Source organism: Schistocerca cancellata, chromosome 6 (genome assembly GCF_023864275.1).
Source record: "Schistocerca cancellata isolate TAMUIC-IGC-003103 chromosome 6, iqSchCanc2.1, whole genome shotgun sequence".
NCBI classification, from domain to species: Eukaryota; Metazoa; Arthropoda; class Insecta; order Orthoptera; family Acrididae; genus Schistocerca; species Schistocerca cancellata.
In genome coordinates this window covers 669353624-669367575 of record NC_064631.1, presented here as the reverse complement: position 1 = coordinate 669367575, position 13952 = coordinate 669353624, and the positions used below count along the sequence as shown (strand labels likewise).

Here is a 13952-nt window from a genome sequence, read left to right as displayed (position 1 = left end):
ATTCTCTTAAGGAAATTAGAAAATTACTGTGCCACCGTCAATGCTGCGATATGGTTTGAGTCTCATCTATCTAACAGGAAACAAAGTGTGTCGTTGCAAAATACCTGTGCAGTAAGCAGTCTGTCTTCATCTCGTTTGGAATGAATTGCATGTGGTGTTCGTCAAGGCTCCCTCTTGGATCCATTGCTTTTTCTTCTGTACGATAATGACCTCTCGTCTGTTACATTGCCAGGTGGTATGTTTGTTTTGTTTACGGATGATACAAACATTGCAACAAGTACCAAGTCAAGTACAGATTTAGAAACAGCTGCTAATAAAATTTTCAGTGACATTAATAAATGGTTAAGGCTAATTCACTATCATTAATCTTTGAAAAGACCCACTATATGCAGTTCAGAACCTGTAAGAGATTTCCTTCCAACATATGAGCCCATGCAGATCGAAGAGGTTGATAGTGTTAAATTTCTGGGCTTACAACTCGATAATAAATTCAGTTCTTCACCATTCATAACTTTGTTTCAGGTAAAACACGGTTTAAACAGGGTTTGAGAGACTTTTTGATAGGCAGCTCCTTCTGCTCTCTAGATGAATATCTTATCAGAGACTGTTAAACCAGTTAAAGTAAAAGTGTCTGTCAGATTTCAGGCCTGAAAGCTCTGGGCCACAACAGTCAAGATTAGGTGTTTTGTGTACGATAAATTTTTTAATAGTGCATAAAATTGTTTCATTCTGACAGCGGGTTAATTATGCCAACACTAGCTGTGCAAGTTCACCGCATTGTATTCACCTATTTCGACAATCTCCTGACAAACGATCATAGTATTATATTCAAATGTTTTATGTTTTCATGTTATACTTTCTGACATGTTCCACACCCACGAGAATCATCTCATTTTATGTGTCTACGGAACTAAAATTGAATCTAATCTAATCACATATCGCACCCTGGCGAGAAAAGTGGTACAGGTCAAAAAACGGCAGTTTTCAGATTTGGTCACAAGAAAATGCGTGTGGAGTGCCCCATCATGCACGAAACACTTCACATCTCTATATCACGGTTTGTCTACGTCTTGACATTTGCGTCGATTTTGTTGTAGGATACTTCCTGAAGCGATGTAGGATATTTCCTGATGTGCCACGACAGAGAGAGTGTCACTTCAGCGTTGCAACTGGCAGGTTGCATGTATCATTCAAGAAGAGCGGCACATTCGGAATTGTGAAACTTTTCATCTAACTGGTTGGTTGACTGTAACTGTTAATATAACTGATTGTGGCTCCATCAGTGGTTATACAGTGTTTGTATCTTACATTTCAATGTACTTCACATATCCATGTGGCTCTGAAGAAACAGACACTGTTTTGACGATTACAGCTGTTGTAAATATTACGAACTTATAGCGATGCAGTGTACAAGGAGAAAAATGAACAGCTCTGCTATGAAGAAAGTTCATACTGAATCCTTTTCTTTGCAAAAGTATAATACATCATACAAGCCCATTTTTGATTCTTTGACTATGTAAATTGTGTTCCTTAATTTGCCTACAATTTATGTTTCTTATTAAGTTTTATTAATCTTCGTAAATTACAATTTTGCATTTTGTAGTTTCCTAACACAACACTTTCAACTTCTTTTTCCCATTTAGCATTTCAGCTTAAGTACTAATTTTCTCCAAAGGATATTTGAATGTTCTTGGTGCGGAAAAGTGGTAGAAATATTACATGATGGGTCATAACAATATAAAAATAGTTTCTACAAAATCAGGTAAATTGACATATCTCAAATAAGTAATTGATGATTACCTGGATCACCTCACATTCGACTATAATAGAATTACATCTAATTTACTGCTGTATAGACTATAATGGAATTTACTGTCAAAATTACTTGCATGAAATTTAGGTGACGCGTATATATTTTCAGTATAGTTTTATAGAATTCTTTGAGTTTATTTCTCGCAAATAGTGCATTTTGATTGTGTCACTCTCTTTGCTGGAGTACTATATTTCTTACTGACAAAACACGAGGTAAGCCTATCTCATCTTGGTCCAAATAAATAAATAGAAATAAATGAAGTAACAGGAAAACTAATATAGTTACTAAGTCTATGAACAAATATTATTCGGAAAAAAATTAAGGTAGGCAAACCACCTTACGTCATCCACATTCGGGGCAGATGACGTAAATTGGGATGCTTTCTTAAGGCGCATGAAATATTTCCTTTGCCAGTTTTAATGTGTCAGCCATATATACAGTGTGGTCAGAAACAGTATGATAAGCTTGTAAGGGCGTTTCAGTGAAGGTTGTGGTGAGAAATAATTGGTAAGGAAAAATTCGATACATTCCGGAGTTCCCAAATTAATTCGCATTAACGTCAACCAATCAGGCTGTTGCATCCCCTCATTTTAGAATGTGAGAGCGTGACGATCTCACTGGCTAACGTCATGGCTAAATGACTTGGAAATGGTGCATCGGGTCAAATATTTTTCTTAGCACTTATTTCTTAGAAAAATGTCTCCTGAACACTCTTATAGGCTTTTCAGCCTGCTTTCGGCCACACTGTACAGCAGCATCTTGGTGTTTCTTGCGTAACTGCTCCTTTTATTCAATGATCGTACAAGACGTTGCGCTGGCTATACTCCTGCACTTCAGTTTTCTTTGTTTTATGGTGCTTCCTATTTTTTCTTGAAGACGAAACGATGCTATATAGCCAGAAAATACTATATTTCAATGAAATATCCCCCCTTTTCCCAAGATATTTCTCTGAAAATCTCGCTTCATTGCAGTGAGGGATAAAAGCACAAAACTCAAAGGTTCTGCTGTGAGAGACTTCTGAAACTGATACATTTTAAAGTGGACAAATTTTTATGTCATTCAGAGACACCGGTAATCACTGGAAATGTTATGTGAACGTAATAATTTCTTGCACTTCAACGAGACGCAGCATCTGAAAAATACGTTTTAATCATTCAGACTACAAGTTGATTAAAACCAATATTAATCAGTAAGACAATTGGCTGAAGTAATCGACGTGACCATCACCACGATCATCATCATCATCGTCATCGTCACCATAAGCATCGTTATTATCACATTGGTTGACGTCATCACCACATGTAACGCTCCTGCTGGATAAAGTTCTCTTCCAGACTCTTGCACTCACTTTAAGCATCCATACCGCAGTTTTTCCAGTCATATGTATAAGCCTAGCCTCCCCTCAGACCGTCTAGATATTTCCTTATCTTTTGACTCCACAAATAAATAAATTAAATAAATAAATCCTTTATTTAGTACCTATTTTTCGACCAGTCCTTCGTTTTATTGCAGTTGTTGTAGCAGTTACAACGTCCACTCCAGTTCATTGCCCGAGTCATTGCACTGTTTTCCTATTTCTCCAAGAAAATCCCAGCCTGTATTACTAGCTAAGAATTTCAAAAATTTCTAAGGGTTTTGGCGTTAAAGTGCCGTCTAATGCTCGTGTTATAACAAAACTCACCAACTGTTCTACGACTTCATTCTTAATTTAAAGTAACAGCAGTCGGTTCTCTAACTTCCGTTTGTAATTTGAATTATTAGGTCCTAACTTCCACTTCTGGCGTTTTATCAGTGCTATTGCCGAACAGCACAATGTCGTCAGGAAAACCGAGGTTCAGATATGTTCCGTGAAGTAGTATTTATCTGTAAATTTTAAAATTTTCCCGCTAATCTGAATATTCCAAAAAGTTACGGGTTTCATGCTGGTCGTCTTTAACTGTGACCTGCAGTCATTTCGATATGAGCCCTCGAAGGTCCGTTGGCTTTCCGGAAGATAGCTGGCATGTGTCGAGAATTTAAACAAGGCCAGCAGCAAGCCGGAAACTCCTTTGAATAAATGATTTTCTGTTAGTTCTGTCAGTTTATCTCGATGCTTCCTGTAGGGTACTATAGTATAGTTTTCTGCCATAATAATTCCAAGTTTGTTCTTTCACTTATATATTTCTCTGTATCCTAATCAACTGTAACGAAAACTGTAGTACTGACGTGTATATTGTTCATTTTTTACTGCATTTTGAATCAGTGACTCGTTTCTGAAATGTTTATATTACGGATTTCTGAAAGCCTTCCAAAACATGCTAAATCCTGCTAAAATGGTAATTCATATGTCACTGTATCGGTGAGTTATATCTTTTATGATTTCTTGGTGCTACATCCACGACAAACACCACCCTGTCGCTCTGCGTAGTTAAATTTCAGTGTTATTTTTTCTCTGTAGTTGGTAATAGTATTAGCTAATGTGTGGTATATCATGGAGGAGATAGTAAAAGGTGTATAATTCCTTTCAGTGAAATAAAGCAGAAAAAGTTTCATACAGCTATGGAGAAATTTAGCTCTCCGCTTACAATCTGAAAGTTCCTGTGGCACGAAAAGGAAATTTATTTCTTGATTACTTTCACCCTCTTCTTAAGTTAAGTTACATTTACGCACATACGAGATAACTATATAACTCTTAACAGAATCAGTTAAAATTTGGCATTTTTCCTTTTACGAATTCTGTGTATAACATTAACTTACCGAGCGAGGTGGCGCAGTGGTTAGCACACTGGACTCGCATTCGGGAGGACGACGGTTCAATCCCGTCTCCAACCATCCTGATTTAGGTTTTCCGTGATTTCCCTAAATCGTTTCAGGAAAATGCCGGGATGGTTCCTTTGAAAGGGCGCAACCGATTTCCTTCGCAATCCTTCCCTAACCCGAGCTTGCGTTCCGTCTCCAATGACCTCGTTGTCGACGGGACGTTAAACACTAACCACCACCACCATTAACTTAATGATTTTAAATATCGTAAGTTTTATCTAAGCTTGTCGTATGTTACCTCACATACGGTTACACTAGTCAATTGTCACCTGAAAATGACATAAGACTCCGAAAAAACGGACAGTGAGGAAGTAAAAATTGTTGCTACAAGTCATTAAACTGGTTGTTTATGTAATATTTTGTTACGTACTGGGCCGTTTGCCTTTTGAACTCATCAAGTGTGGCCTTTAAGCAAAGCAGTAGCGTCTATTCTTCGCTCTATTATTTTTTATTATTTTTATCTTACCAAGGTTTAATATTACTTATTTAACGCCCTTACTTACTTTATTAGCTGCTTGTTTACATTTCAGATATTTTCCTTTGGCTTTTGAACGTATACCAGTGAGCTACGACAATATGGTCATCTGCATAACACCGTGTTGATTCATCTTCATAAGGAAATATGGTAGTGACTCTGCGTGGCATGGATTGAATTCATCCTTTGTTCGTTTTCGATGGTACTTGGCGCCCGATGGCTATCTGTAGTTCTCACAAATTACTGCTCTGTGTCGACGTCGTAGTTGTGTTTCATTGGGTTTAGATGAGATGAATTTGGAGGCCAAGACATCAAGGCGCTTTCACTGTCGTACCTCCGAAACCACTGTACCATGGTTATGGCTTTGTGGCACGGACAGTTATACAGTCGGGCGAGACCAAGACATCAAGCACAAAGGGATAGAGGTTGTCCACGGTAATGCTCATTTTGTTCACTGCCTCGATTACTACGTCCCATGGAAGTTCAGATGCTATCCTCCACAGCCCAGTGCTGCCTCCACCAGGTGTGGACGTCTAACAACTACTTGACTACTAGAGTGACAGTCAGGAAAGTACACACTTCAAGGCCACAAGCGCTGAATGGAGTACGCAGATGGTAAGCGTTGTGATTAGTTGTAGCATGTACCAGGTGTATAAGTATGAAACCGGAATTTGGTTGGAATAATCACACCTCTGTTGTTTGATAAGCAATATGTCATTCAAAATAATCTCCACTGCTATTTATACATTTCTCCCACCTCTCCGGCAGGCTATGAATGGCTTGCCAAAAAAAAAAAACAGTTCTTCTTTAGAAGCGTGTAGTGGACTGGCCCGACAGCCAATCCACTATGACTGGTAGCCGAAAGGCACGCGTTTAAGCTCACGCAGGCTGGCGTGAGGTCTGGAACAGTTATAGGAGTTGAGTCTAGTAAAAAAAGGAGGTAACTGGTAGAATGCTTAACTTTAATCCACAATTGGTGAACATCTCTCTTGACGGTACATGCATCACAAGATTAATGACAATTTATATTGGCGCCTTGCTAGGTCGTAGCGAATGACGTAGCTGAAGGCTATGCTAACTATCGTCTCGGCAAATGAGAGCGTAATTTGTCAGTTCCATCTCTAGCAAAGTCGGCTGTACAACTGGGGCGACTGCTAGGAAGTCTCTCTAGACCTGCCGTGTGGCGGAGCTCGGGCTGCAATCACTGACAGTGGCGACACGCGGGTCCGTCGTATACTAGCGCACCGCGGCCGATTTAAAGGCTACCACCTAGCAAGTGTGGTGTCTGGCGGTGACACCACAAAGCGAACTAGTGAAAGAGCCATTTTCGTACATTTTCATACGAATTGAAGCGTTGCTCAGTGAGTGTGTGTCCCAGTGGTGCCAATAGATGATAATCGGATGGAGCCAAGTAGGGAGAATATGCTGCGTGCCCTAGTATTTCCCAACATAACGGCTCGATCGTTTCCCTGATCCGTTTTGCTGTATATGATGAAGCGTTATCATGGAGCAAAATGACTATGTGATGCCTTTGTTCATATACCGGTTGTTTTTCACGTAAAGCTCGACTTAAATCTTTCATTTGCTGTTGGGAGTGATCAGTGTTAACGGTTTCACCAGGTTTTAGCACCTCATAATAGATGACACCCTTCTGATCCCATCAGACACAGGGCATTGTCTTCTTTCCAAAGCGATTTGGTCTTGCAGTGGATGTCGATGATTTTCCTGGATTCACCCATGATTTACGACGCTTAGGATTCTCAAAATATATCAATTTTTCATCAACTGTCACTATTCGATGGAGAAACGACTTTGTTTTGTATCTGGCGAGCAGCATTACACAAGTGGTCTTTCGATTTGCTTGCTGTCTTTGATTCAGTTCATGCGGAACCAATTTTCTGCACCTTTCGCATAGTTTTGAATCGGAGAGAAATGGCTTTCTGCATCACATTCAGTCCTTCCGTGAGTTACTGTTGCGTCCGAGTACCATCTCAATCCAATGAGGCCTGCAGTTCGTTGACTTCGAGCTGCTTCTGAGGTTTCCCGCGTTCGTCGTTTCTCGCGTCAAAATCACCGCTCCTGAATTTTTTGAAACACTCGAAACACTGCATTTTCCCAAGACCATGTTCGCTGAATGCTTCGACAAACATTCGATGCGGTTCTGCAGCAGCTTTCTTCAAATGAGAACAGAAAACCAATGCTGTCCGCAAATCGTAGTTCGGAGGACTAGTAGTCGACATATATACGGCTTTGAAACAGATACTGATGTATGGAACACTTACTGGTGTGTTGACATTCGTCGTTAGCCGTTACGGGAAGCAGATGGCGTTGCAGACACGGTGTCCCTGGCCCTACACCCACGGCTAGCTTTGTCTAAAGAGAAATTTTACTTCTATATGTGGTACACTGTTAACAGTGCAGGAGAGAGCTTATTGCTCTTTCTTTACATGCGATTTCTGAACCCTGACAGCCAAGAGAAGACAGGATTCGGTTACGATTGCGGACGGGGACATAAAAAGTTACTATTGGTTGCCTTTTACAGTTACACATATTTGTTTTTAAAACCGTAATTTCAGACTCGACAATAAATAAAAAAATACCACACCTTATTAATGAAGGAATAAACAACTGTGTAAATAATAGTGTTTTCAATGCGTTACAATCACCATAAAATACAGATAATGTTTAGAAACCAACAAGCCACTGTTATCACGACTGAAGGCCTTACACGCCAAGAATGACAATAAATTAAGAATGTTTAAGAACTCGGTGCAATTACAACTTACAGGGATTGAAATATTAAAGTAAGTGGCCACAAACACAGCAGAAGGTATCAGGCGCCAGGAATGGCTTACTGTTAAAATACAAATATCCATTTTTTTTTCAAAGCAAATGACCGCAATCACGGCTGAAGGCCTTACACGCCAGGAACGGCAACTATACAAAAAATTTACAAACCTGCAGTAAAACAGCAAATACAAGCAAAGATTAATTAAAAGAGACAGTCAACACACCACCAAACCGGTCAAATAAGATGATGGTAACCTTGTAACCCAACCTTTACACTTCTATATTTATTCCAGAAGGCGACCGGAACTACTTACTAGACATACATAACCATACTAAATAATACAATAGTAAAATACAAAGACCAAGAATCTACCTCTGAGAATGTCCGGCAACCAACACTTTCGCGAGCGATGAGATAAGCAGCCAAGAGTTGCATTCACTTCACAAGATGGTAACTCAGACTAGAAGCTGTCTAATGAATGGCTAATGATAATCTTGCTGACGCTATCTGACGCCCGATAAACCAAATGCAACGATGGATCAATAGGCCAAAACCGGAACCAGCGGTCTGCACAACATCCCCAGAATACTGTGTTTAGAGCGCCCGGAACGAGAAAGGAACCACTACCAGATTTCCGTCCGATTCCACAAATCCGAAAATCTAGACAAACAAGTCGCAGCACAGAACACTAGACAAATTAACAGTAACTAAACCCCCACTCGATTTGCGTGCGAGGCAAAACCGAAACGTAGCCAACCAGAAGCAGCAACCTCGCGTCATTGCGGAAACAATCGCAAAGCGAGCCAAAACCTAGAACCAAATAAGTGACATCAAATTCATTACGTACACAAACGCACACTGATTTCAGTGACTAATCACTGAGCCAAGTGCTTTTAACACAGTAGGGTCTTCAAGTACCAAGCGGTACGCAAATCCACCAAACTGCACGTGACGGTGCAATGATAATCTGTCACAACATCACATATGTACTACGGGGTCCACTCAGGGGACTGACTCCGCTCTGCTTGGACTGAAATGCAGTCATCTTAAAGCTTGCTGGATCCGGTTTACGACGAGGTCGTGCACCCTTGTGACCACAGCCCTTCCATACAGCAGTCCATGAGCGCTGACAGCAGTCCCGGAGTGTTCTCGCACTGCACGGACCTGGCTACTCCTGAGTCCCCAACCGAACTGCCACACTCACACGAACCGCAAGAAAAACGACGTCACCCCAAAGATAGGGCAACAATTACTACATATCGATAACCGCCGCTGCTGCCACTAGCGGACAGGCAACGGTAGCTAAACGAGTGGCGCCAGTCAGGACGAGAAGAAGGCAAACAACCGCTACCGTGCCATCTAAAGTGTACGGTCTGGCCTCCAACAGAGGACAGGAACCTACGAACAGCACCAACGCGAACCGCAGCACACCTCAATTTCGCTTGGTCAAGTGTGTTTAAGAGTGAGAGAAATACAGGAGTAAGGGCCCATGCGTAAAGAGGGCTGCACCAGTCGGTGTGTGTAGAGGGCGAAAAGACATTCGAACATACTGAAGTTTTTTTTACTGATACGGCCAACAGTAGTGACGAAACCAGTAATAATTAAATTTTGAGTAGGTTCATAAAATACAACAGAACCTTGAGACGGAATCGTCTACATTCCTTATAAACAGAATAGTAACATAGCCAGAATCTCTAGATGCCAGCATGTGTTTTGATGCTCCAGGAAAGCGATATAAATGAAAACGGAAGTTACACAATTTGATGGTTGTGACAAAATCTTAGTGGGTATAGCTTTACTTCCATACTACGACTGAGGAAATTATCAGACTGATAAAAAAATACAGAGATATTTCCGTGTAAAATTGTTTATTCTGGCTCAGAGACCTGTGTACTTTGCCTACTCCACTCGCTTGGTTTTCGATTCAGAAAGTGATGGAAAAAATTTTTTGTGGAGTACACAGACTTTGCAGCAGCAAAAACGAAGTTATGTTTAGAATGCGCTAAACTGCATGCTGAGACTAACAATCTTATAGTATACTTGCATAAAACTTCGGTTTCTAAAAGCATACACACAAATATATGTTGCTTGACTTCAGCTGAATTATTGGCCTGAAAGTATGTACAGTTACTTTTGTATAGAATGTATCGTCAATTTGAGCAATGGGGGAAGAGTATAATGGTCAAGAAGAGCTGCAGATACAGTATTTTTGGGACGTTGGGAATATTCTCGTCCCTATTAAGGCCAAAGGACGGAACAAAAATCATGGCGGCGGCACGCAAATACTAGCACGCTCTCGCGCATTGTGTTTCTCACAAACATAGTTCTTCCATAGCTGACGGTACAATAACCAAGTCTCAGACGTTACCAAAATTAATTTTATAGTTTCTTAACAACTTTCTCGCTGGACGTTCTTACAAAGTCGAACGGATTAGAAATTCATGAGCGACGACTTCTTTTCGTTACACAGGAAGAAAAGTAACACACTTGTTATGGTATTTTATTTTTTACCCCAGAAGACTTCCACGTTTAAACTATAAAATACGTATCGTATGCCTCTATAAAATTAAAGTCTGCCTCTGGTAGCTGAATGGTCAGCGCGACAGATTGTCAATCCTCTGTGCCTGACCTCGATTCCCGGCAGGGTCGGGGAATTTTCTCCGCCCAGGGACTGGGTGTTGTGTAGTCCTCTTCACCATACAATCATTCTCATCGACTAAAGGTCGCGGGAGTGGCGTCAAATAGAATGACCGGCACCCGACGAAAGGTCTGCTCGACAGGGGGCCCTAGACAAACGATTAAATAAATTAACTTTAAGAATATTTATACATTTTTTCAGTTCAAATATGTCAATAGTTCTGCTTTTTCCACAGGCAAAAGTAAAAAATTATTTTTCTTCAAAATTTCTGCGTGCCTCAGCGATACAGATAGCCATACCGTAGGTACAACCACAACGGAGGGGTATCTGTTCAGAGGCGAGACAAACGTGTGGTTCCTGAAGAGGGGCAGCAGCCCTTCCAGTAATTGCAAGGGCAACAGTCTGGATGATAGACTGATCTGGCCTTGTAACAATAACCAAAACGGCCTTGCTAGGCTGGTACTGCGAACGGCTGAAAGCAAGGGGAAACTACGGCCGTAATTTTTCCCGAGGGCATGCAGCTTTACTGTATGATTAAATGATGATGGCATCCTCTTGGGTAAAATATTCCGGACGTGAAAATAGTCCCCCATTCGGATCTCCGGGCGGGGACTACTCAAGAGGGTGTCGTTATCAGCAGAAAGAAAACTGGCGTTCTACGGATCAGAGCGTGGAATGTCAGATCCCTTAATCGGGCAGGTAGGTTAGAAAATTTAAAAAGGGAAATGGATAGGTTAAAGTTAGGTATAGTGGGAATTAGTGAAGTTCGGTGGCAGGAGGAACAAGACTTCTGGTCAGGTGACTACAGGGCTATAAACACAAAGTGAAATAGGGGTAATGCAGGAGTAGCTTTAATAATGAATAGGAAAATAGGAATGCGGGTAAGCTACTACAAACATCATAGTGAATGCATTATTGTGGCCAAGATAGATACGAAGCCCACACCTACTACAGTAGTACAAGTTTATATGCCAACTAGCTCTGCAGATGGCGAAGAAATTGAAGAAATGTATAATGAAATCAAAGAAAATATTCAGATAGTGAAGGGAGACGAAAATTTAATAGTCATGGGTGACTGGAATTCGAGTGTAGGAAAAGGGAGAGAAGGAAACGTAGTAGGTGAATATGGATTTGGGCTACGAAACGAAAGAGGAAGCCGTCTGATGGAATTTTGCACAGAGCACAACTTAATCATGGCTAACACTTGGTTATAGATTCATGATAGAAGGTTGTATACATGGAAGAACCCTGGAGATACTAAAAGGTATCGGATAGATTATATAATGGTAAGACAGAGATTTAGGAAACAGGTTTTAAATTGTAAGACATTTCCAGGGGCAGATGTGGACTCTGACCACAATCTATTGGTTATGACCTGTAGATTAAAACTGAAGAAACTGCAAAAAGGTGGGAATTTAAGGAGATGGGACCTGGATAAACTGAAAGAACCAGAGGTTGTACAGAGTTTCAGGGAGACCATAAGGGAACAATTGACAGGAATGTGGTAAAGAAATACAGTAGAAGAAGAATGGGTAGCTTTGAAAGATGAAGTAGTGAAGGCAGCAGAGGATCAAGTAGGTAAAACGACTAGGGCTAGTAGAAATCCTTGGGTAACAGAAGAAATATTGAATTTAATTGATGAAAGGAGAAAATATAAAAATGCATAAATGAAGCAGGTAAAAAGAAATAATAACGTCTCAAAAATGAGATCGACAGGAAGTGCAAAATGGATAAGCAGGGATGGCTAGAGGACAAATGTAAGGTTGTAGAGGCTTATCTCACTAGAGGTGAGATAGATACTGCCTACAGGAAAATTAAAGAGACCTTTGGAGATCAGAGAACCACTTGTATGAACATCAAGAGCTCAGATGGAAACCCAGTTCTAAGAAAAGAAGGGAAAGCAGAAAGGTGGAAGGAGTATATAGAGGGTCTATACAAGGACGATGTACCTGAGGACTATATTGTGGAAATGGAAGAGGATGTAGATGAAGATGAAATGGGAGATACGATACTGCGTGAAGAGTTTGACAGAGCACTGAGAGAGAGTCGATACAAGGCCCCCGGAGTAGACAACATTCCATTGGAACTACTGACAGCCTTGGGAGAGCCAGTCCTGACAAAACTCTACCATCTGGTGAGCAAGATGTATGAAACAGGCGAATACCCTCAGACTTCAAGAAGAATTTAATAATTCCAATCCCAAAGAAAGCTGGTGTTGACAGATGTGAAAATTACCGAAGAATCAGATTAATAAGCTACAGCTGCAAATACTAACACGAATTCTTTACAGACGAATGGAAAAACTAGTAGAAGCCGACCTCGGGGAAGATCAGTTTGGATTCCGTAGAAATACTGGAAGACGTGAGGCAATACTGACCTTACGACTTAACTTAGAAGAAAGATTAAGGAAAGGCAAACCTAAGTTTCTAGCATTTGCAGAGTTAGAGAAAGCTTTTGACAATGTTGGCTGGAATACACTCTTTCAAATTCTAAAGGTGGCAGGGGTAAAATACAGGGAGCGAAAGGCTATTTACAATTTGTACAGAAACCAGATGGCAGTTATAAGAGTCGAGGGATATGAAAGGGAAGCAGTGGTTGGGAAGAGAGTAAGACAGGGTTGTAGCCTCTCCCCGATGTTATTCAATCTGTATCTTGAGCAAGCAGTAAAAGAAACAAAAGAAAAATTCGGAGTAGGTATTAAAATCCATGGACAAGAAATAAAAACTTTGAGGTTCGCCGATGACATTGTAATTCTGTCAGAGACAGCAAAGGACTTGGAAGAGCAGTTGAACGGAATGGATGGTGTCTTGAAGGGAGGATATAAGATGAACATCAACAAAAGCAAAACGAGGATAATGGAATGTAGTCGAATTAAGACGGGTGATGTTGAGGGTATTAGATTAGGATATGAGACACTTAAAGTAGTAAAGGAGTTCTGCTATTTGGGGAGCAAAATAACTGATGGTGGTCGAAGTAGAGAGGAAATAAAATGTAGACTGGCAATGGGAAAGAAAGCGTTTCTGAAGAAGAGACATTTGTAACATCGAATATAGATTTAAGTGTCAGGAAGTCATTTATGAAAGCATTTGTATGGAGTGTAGCCATGTATGGAAGTGAAACATGGACGGTAAATAGTTTGGACAAGAAGAGAATAGAAGCTTTCGAAACGTGGTGCTACAGAAGAATGCTGAAGATTAGATGGGTAGATCACATAACTAATGAGGAAGTATTGAATAGGATTGGAGAGAAGAGAAGTTTGTGGCACAACTTGACCAGAAGAAGGGATCGGCTTGTAGGACATGTTCTGAGGCATCAAGGGATCACCAATTTAGTATTGGAGGGCAGCGTGGAGGGTAAAAATCGTAGGGGGAGACCACGAGATGAATATACTAAGCAGATTCAGAAGGATGTAGGTTGCAGTAGGTACTTGGAGATG

At 40.7% G+C, this 13952-nt stretch overlaps 1 protein-coding gene across 1 annotated transcript in view; it reads right to left on the bottom strand.

Moving 5' to 3' along the window:
- The window catches only part of LOC126191119 (uncharacterized), an 885930-nt gene that overhangs the window by 564048 nt on the left and 307930 nt on the right, over positions 1–13952 (bottom strand). The window lies entirely within an intron of this gene.